The 8018-nt window shown below is 47.0% G+C and overlaps 1 long non-coding RNA gene across 1 annotated transcript; it reads right to left on the bottom strand.

Moving 5' to 3' along the window:
• Window positions 1-382: 382 nt before the first annotated feature.
• Window positions 383-7148, bottom strand: LOC310700697. Its single transcript, XR_014522728.1, has 3 exons — window positions 7021-7148; window positions 2879-3065; window positions 383-999 (listed from the first exon to the last, which is right to left on the bottom strand). It is a non-coding gene; the product is annotated as an uncharacterized lncRNA (long non-coding RNA).
• Between the last annotated feature and the right edge of the window lie 870 nt (window positions 7149-8018).

The raw sequence follows: 8018 nt of genomic DNA, 5'->3' as shown, positions 1-8018 counted from the left end.
TACAGTGTCAGACCATTGGCTTATCTAGCCCAGGGTCTGGTCAGGATCTTTCCCAGCCCATCTACCTGAGGTTCTTTTATTTGGGACCTTCCAGGGACCTTCTGCCTGTAGAGTTTGCATTTTACCACTGAACTGTGGCTCCTCCTTCTTCCTACAATTATAATTTCAGTTTTTATGCTCCCCGTTATCAAAAGACCCCAGGACGGTATACAACACTGAAACACATTACAGAACAACAGTGATAAAAAACATAGTAAAAGTCTACTGACAGCCTAATAACAAAACCACCATCATAACAACAGCCTTCTCTTATCCCCAGACATCAGGTGGCAGAGGAATCAATCCCACGGCAGGTTGCCAGGAACGGACAAGACAAGAAAAAGTCCTTACCATCGGCTTTTATTCGATATTCACTGAGAGAGGCCTTGGAATGTGGCCTCTCAGAATAACGGCGTTGCTCCGAGTAAAACCCCACCCCCTCCGTCTCTCCAACTTCCTCATGAGTCATCGCTACGGGTGCTGAAAATCTCCCTCTGCCTTTGAGCTCTTTGCTCTCCTACTTTCAAGGCCCGCCATGTTCTGGGAGAGAGGGGGTCTGGAATGCTTTCTAAAGACACTGAGTCCACCAGCTGTCTCTACCCTGCTGTTGCTGCTGCTGCTTCTTCTTCTTCTTCTTCTTCTTCTTCTTCTTCTTCTTCTTCTTCTTCATCTTCATTTCTTCTCTCCCATTATTTCCCAACTTTTCACCTCATCTTCCTCTGAGCTGTGACCTCCCTCAAACCCCTGTTGTAATTCTGAACTCTCTCCTTCTTATCTGGAAGGGTCAGGCTGGGGAGCTGCTCCCCACGGTTCCTCCTCTGCCCAGTCCCTGGCACCAGAATGCTTTGATAAGGGTTGGGGCATTAGCATGGTGTGAGTAGACAATGCCTCTTGCTGCTACTATTGGTCTTGCAGCTCAACCAATTCTCCTTTAAATAGGTACATATATCACACCAGCAGCTAGAATGGTGACTGGGAGCGGCTGCCAAGACCACATAACACTGGTCTTCAAAGATCTACATTGGCTCCCAGTACATTTCCAAGCACAATTCAAAGTTGGTGCTGGCCTTTAAAGCCCTAAACGGCCTCGGTCCAGTATACCTGAAGGAGCGTCTCCACCCCCATCGTTCAGCCCGGACACTGAGGTCCAGTTCCGAGGGCCTTCTGGCGGTTCCCTCACTGTGAGAAGTGAAGTTACAGGGAACCAGGCAGAGGGCCTTCTCGGTAGTGGCGCCCGCCCTGTGGAACGCCCTCCCACCAGATGTCAACGAGAAGAACAACTACCAGACTTTTAGAAGACATCTGAAGGCAGCCCTGTTTAGGGAAGCTTTTCAGGTTTAACAGACCACTGTATTTTAATATTTTGTTGGAAGCCACCCAGAGTGGCTGGGGAAACCCAGCCAGATGGGCAGGGTATAAATAATAAATTATTATTATTATTATTATTATTATTATTATTATTATTATTATTATTACTACTACTTCTCATTAGCATCCCCAACCCTGCTTTAAAGAGAGAGAGAGAGAATGAACTAATATTATATATTAAAGAAAACATATCTGATCATATACTGGCTGGGTATAAACCATATACCATATTTTTCTCTCTATAACACGCACCAGACCATAACACGCACATAGTTTTTAGAGGAGGAAAACAATAAAAAAATATTCTAAACGAAATAGTGGATATATGATTTTGTGGTTCATGCTGTGCAGTGGCGTAGCGTGGGGGGTGCAGGGGGGCCCCGGCCGCACCGGGCGCAACATCTGGGGGTTAGGGTTAGGGGGCGCAAATCCACGGGTTAGGGGGCGCAAATCCACGGGTTAGGGGGCGCAAATTACTTGCCTTGCCCCGGGTGCTGACAACCCACGCTATGCCACTGATGCTGTGGCCACAGACATGTGATCTGACAGTGAGTTTGGAGTAGCCCAATGCAAAAATCCTGAGGATCCATGTGGATCCATGCTTTGTAACCACGGAGGAGGGAAGGAAGGGGAGCCATGGATCCTCTGCTCACGACTGCAGCAGATCCCCACCACCACCCGCAGGCATTCGCTCCATAACACACACAGACATTTCCCCTTACTTTCTAGGAAGAAAAAAGTGAGTGTTATGGTGCAAAAAATATGGTATTTAAAGCATATGGTTTCCTCCGATAAATCATGGAAGCTGTAGTTCGCTAAGGTTCTTAGGAATTGCATCCCTATGAGAGGCAAACTACAGCCCCCAGAATTCTCTGGGGGAAGTCATGTGCTTTCAATATATGGTGCGTATCCAGCCGCAGAATATTTTCCCGCTGGACAATGTGCTATAGCAGCCCATCTCCAAACTCTTAGAAAGGAGGAGAGCTTCCTTTCAAGACAGTGGGCAAGGTTCCCATAGAATCCCAGAGTCTTGGAGACTGTCTTTTTGAAAAGTAAGCACCAATTCCCTTCTCCACTTTTCATCCAGCAATTTGCTTTGAAATTGAGCTAGTACAGATCGTACCAAGTCGCTTCCATCAGGGGCTATCAAGAGCTGCCTTCTATCAAGCTGAAAGCTCGCTTAATTCTAGTCTGTTCTATTGTGTGTGTGTGTGTGTGTGTGTGTGTGTGTGTGTGTGTGTGTGTGTGATGGTTAAATTGGAAAACATGATATACTATGCATGCTATTACTCAGAGTCAGTGAGTCAGTGGAACACTGGATTTTAATTAATTCTGTTGGTTTTCTTTAGGAAGGGAGACAGACAAGTCAGGCAATTCTGGCATTTATTTGTGAACGCTTTCCAAACAAGCAGACGTTTAAGAGCCAAAGATGAGAGAGTTGGCTGCAGAAGAAGGGGCAGGGCACCGGAACAGCACATTTACCTTACCTTGCTGCCTGCTAGTCAAATTCTTTCCATTTGAGCCCTGGTAGGGTGGTGCGAGGGGTGTTCTGGAGAACTTGGCAAGATCCTGCTTTACAGAGCAGTGGTGCAGACCTGTCTTCTTACTCTCAGGTGTAGGAATCCTTGAGGGAAATCAGCCTCCTTCCTTTCTTGCACCTAAGAACATAAGAAGAACAGGCTGAAGCAGGCCATAGTCCAGCACTGTTTTCGCAGTAGCCAACAAGGCACCCATGGTGTCAGGAATGAGCCAGCGCCAAGCGAAAGTTTGCAGCTAACTGCAGAAAATAGCCAGGATCAGAGAGGCTGCTTTGATGGTAGTCAGACAGAAGAAAACCGGCAGCTGCATACTCCGGCTCCTCCTGACCTTGATGTGCAAGCTGATAAGACAGTAATGGAGAACAGGCTAGAATGCAGTCAAAACTCGCCTGAAGCACAAACAGGCAGGAAAGAGTTTAGAGACAGCGTCTCAGAGAATGGGGAAGAGGTGGGAGCTGCCCCACTTAGTCTGAGCTCTCAGCGAATGGGAAGTTGCAAGATAGGAAGCAAAACACAAGATGTAAGAAGCGGAAGTTCAGTTGCTTCTGGTCACGCTGGAAGCAGTCTTCAGAAGGGTCATCTTGATTGATGATTGCGGCGGCTTTGTTAAGTCATACGGAGCTATCTGTTTGTTTTGACAATAAATCGTCCTTATTAATTAACTGTGCTTACTGTGTTATCAAGCTGGGGACTGGACTCCTGACACATGGGAAACCTGAGAGAAGGGTAAAGGTTAAAAAGGTAAAGGAGCCCTGGATGGTTAAGTCCAGTCAAAGGTGACTATGGGGTGGTGGCGCTCATCTCGCTTTCAGGCCGAGGGAGCCGGCGTTTGTCCACAGACAGCTTTCTGGGTCACATGGCCAGCATGACTAAAACACTTCTGGTGCAACAGAACACTGTGACGGAAGCCAGAGCGCACGGAGATGCCTTTTACCTTGCCGCTGGAGCAGTACCTATTTATCTACTTGCACTGGCATGCTTTCAAACTGCTAGGTTGGCAGGAGCTGGGACAGAGCAACAGGACCTCATGCCATCACGGGGATTCGAACCGCTGACCTTCTGATTGGCAAGCCCAAGAGGCTCAGTGGTTTAGACTACAGCGCCACCCACGCCCCCAGAAGGAGCAGAGCAGCAATCTGCACTTCACATTCCTTGAAACTGGTATTCAGAGTCATACTGAATGCCATTGTCGGTAGCAGCTACTAATAGCCTTCCCACTGCAATTTTTTTCTTCTTCTAACCATGGAGTCGGTTTACAGACCCTCCAAGTGTCCCTATTTTCCAGGGATAGTTGTGGATTTACAGAAACCGTGCTCGTTTCTGATTTGATCCTGGAATGTCCCACTTTTCCATAGGACATCCCTATTTTCGTCAGAGAAATGTTGGAGGATTTGAGTTTAGAGACGGGCCACTGCAAGCTGGACAGTGGCCTTCCTTATCTCGGAGACATGATTCAGCCGCTTTGCTGGAGATGAGCAGCTCTGGGTTTGCTCAGTGCCTGGATGGAAGACTGGCTGATATCATTCACCGTGGGTAGGCAAACTAAGGTCTGCAGGCCGGATCAGGCCCAATTGCCTTCTGGATCTGGCCCGTGGACAGTCCAGGAATCGCCGCGTGGATCGCCAGTATGCACGTTCTTTCCCTCTCTCTCACACGACGACGTCAGCGTCGCCTCCTCCCTCCCTCCTCCTGGCTTCTCCCTGCCCTGCCTAGAGGAGGAAGCGGGCTGGGCTTCATTGGTGCCAGCAGCAGCAGTGCTTGATTGGCCACCATTTTAAGCAGCCCCTCTCCAGAGCCCTTTTGCGCGCTGCTCATCGTCCCTCTACCGCCCCTGCCGCTCGCAAGACACAGGTAAGCTGCCACCGGGGCTAGTGGTGCTCTTGCATCATCCCCCCCCCCAAAAAAATATAGTCCGACCCCCCAGAAGGTCTGAGGGACAGTGGACAGCCCCCTGCTGAAAAAGTTTGCTGACCCCTGTCACTCACTATGCAGTGCCGCGCCCATCAACTGCTGCTCCATGGTAGATTCGGCATAAAAACCAGCGTGTGAGGATATACTGCAAACAATAGGCTTACCAGCTGCAATAGTGGGAGAGTCAAGCATAACTTCACATAGAGGCATATCATTGCTTACTTCAACTCACCTGTGGAAACAACTCAGAGGCCATGAAAGAAGGAAGGGTAACAACAGGAAGATGTAAAGGAACTATTGGAAACTCAAGGCAGTAGAGATATAAGATGATCAGAGCCCCACCTAACTTGAAGCATGGGAAGTCCCAATAAAAAATTATAATTTGGCGGAATATTTTGACTATATGATATGTATTCGTATAATTTGGAATATTTAATGTGATTTGATTGGATTGTTAAAATGGAAAATTTAATAAAAAATATTTTAAAACAACAACAACAACAACTGCAGCTCCATGGTAAGAAGTGGGATACAATTGTAAGATAATGAAATCCTGAATGGCCAGTACCTCTCCCAGTAGATATCTTACTGAATAAAATTTTATTCAAGTGAAATAAACATACGGGGGGGGGGGGGAGACGAGCTCTATCATAAGAGTTTTTCTATAAAGTGACTAAGGGTACTGAAACTTTTCTCTCATACCTATGCATATTCTTTTTTTGTAACCCCCCCCAAAGAAAAACATTCTTCATCAACCTGCTTCCCTCCAAATGTTTTGGACTAAAACTCCCAGTAGCGGTCCAAAACATCTGGAGGGAAGCACATTGGCAAAAGCTGCCCTGAAACTTTAAAATGCAGAGAAGAAGAAGAAGAGGAGGAGTTTGGATTTGATATCCCGCTTTATCACTACGCGAAGGAGTCTCAAAGTAGCTAACATTCTCCTTTCCCTTCCTCCCCCACAACAAACACTCTGTGAGGTGAGTGAGGCTGAGAGACTTCAGAGAAGTGTGACCAGCCCAAGGTCACCCAGCAGCTGCATGTGGAGTAGTGGAGACGCGAACCCGGTTCCCCAGATTACGAGTCCACCGCTCTTAACCACTACACCACACTAGCTCTCAATTCCCCAGCACAAAAATATTCAAGAAATGACTCAATGATACAGGGCATGTCTGAAGTCTCAGGGCTTGTCCCCACTTCTGGAAAGAATGGGGCCAAGCGTTTTCCCCCTTGCCCCACTCCTTTCCAATGGAAAACCTGCCGTTTAGTGCTAAATCGAAGCAAATGTCAACCTGGAGAAAATCTGAATTGCCATTTGTTCCGATTGAGTATTAAAGAGTGGTTTTCCCCAGAGGAAAGCAGCAGGCGAAGGGGAAGTGTGGTTAAGCCCTCAGTGAGACTAGTAATTCTGCACAGGACTGAAACCTAATATTTCAAAATGTATGCAACAAAGCTGGGCAATTGCCATGACCTACATATCTATTTGCACAGAGTTATTTTGCAACGCACTGTGCCGTTTATTAATTGCTAATTAAATTGTAGGAATGATTCCCGAAGTAAAGCATAAAAGGGCCAAAGGATCTTTTAGCAAAGCACTCCCTCAGCCAGCCCCTCTTCCTTGTGCCTCTTCCATCCTTAGGAAATCGGGGTGAAATCCCCAGAATGGATGGAATCTGTGGTAAAATCCCAGCTGAGTTTGCTGGTCTAGCTAGCAATGTAGGAAGAAGTTGTCCTAAAGGCAACAGCTCCTCTCTGTTCATCAACAAAACAGCAGAGGACATCTGTCTTTTCTAGAGATTCAGTTTTTCACGGAGACAGGATGGTCACACTGCTCCGTCTGCCCTCAGAAAAACTGGTAGAAAAACCAGTATCCCATTGGGACTGAATCCAGGGCTGCCGCAAACCTACTGAATGGCCGCTCCATTGATCTCAACGCTGAGTGTGGCTCCCTTGTGGAAATACAGGAAGTTCTGTTGAGTGTGAGCTTCTGCGCACATGCGCAGTAGGAAAGGCTCTTGCCATCACGGCGACCATTACCACCAGATGACTTGTGCATTTTTGGGACGGCACAGAGGACTCACAAGTATCCAGACTTGTAACTCTGAATGTCCCAATCCCTTTTGCTGCCCACCTCCCCAATAAACACATGGCGAAATCCGCTGCTCACATGACCGCTGCATCATAAACAAAATGAGAAGACAAACTATCCCTGGGGAATGACCCGCTGTTGAGTGTTTCTTCGGTTAAAATAAATTCATGGATGGCAAACAAGCAGAGGAATCTCACGTGAACTTTGCCACACTATTAAAATGTATTTATAGTTTGTTTCTGCGTAAAAATATACTTTGGTCTGGCACACAGGATATTTTTCTTGTGACCCTCATTAACCCATCTCGTGATGACTCCTGGTGTATATGTGTGTGTGTGTGTGTGTGTGTGTGTGTGTGAGAGAGAGAGAGAGAGAGAGAGAGAGAGAGAGAGAGAGAGAGAGAATCCACTCATTGAAGATTCCTGGCTTAAGTCTGAGAAGCCTTAAGCAAGTAGCTTCTGCTCTGTTTGGCTGCCAGTTGAAAACTGATCTGTTTCATACAGCTTGCCACCTAGAAATACCGCATTTTTCGCTCTATAAGACGCACCAGACCATAAGATGCACCTAGTTTTTGGAGGAGGAGAACAAGAAAAGAAAATATTCTGAATCTCAGAAGCCAGAACAACAAGAGAGATCGCTGCGCAGCAAAAGCAGTGATCCCTCTTGCTGTTCTGGCTTCTGGGATAGCTGCGCAGCCTGCATTCGCTCCATAAGACACACACACATTTCCCCTTACTTTTTAGGAGGGAAAAAGTGAGTCTTATAGAGCAAAAAATACGGTACTTCCTGCCCTGCATGCTCACCTACTGCCATGTGTACCATATAATACAGTGGTACCTCGGGTTACAGACGCTTCAGGTTACAGACTCCACTAACCCAGAAATAGTACCTCAGGTTAAGAACTTTGCTTCAGGATGAGAACAGAAATTGTGCTCTTGTGGTGCGGCGGCAGCAGGAGGCCTCATTAGCTAAAGTGGTGCTTCAGGTTAAGAACAGTTTCAGGTTAAGAACAAACCTCCAGAACGAATTAAGTTCTTAACTCGAGGTACCACTGTATGCAATACTGGTTTATACAG

The sequence above is a fragment of the Podarcis liolepis genome (assembly GCF_965112155.1).
Source record: "Podarcis liolepis genome assembly, chromosome: 2".
Lineage (NCBI taxonomy): Eukaryota > Metazoa > Chordata > Lepidosauria > Squamata > Lacertidae > Podarcis > Podarcis liolepis.
This window is presented reverse-complemented; position numbering and strand designations above follow the sequence as displayed.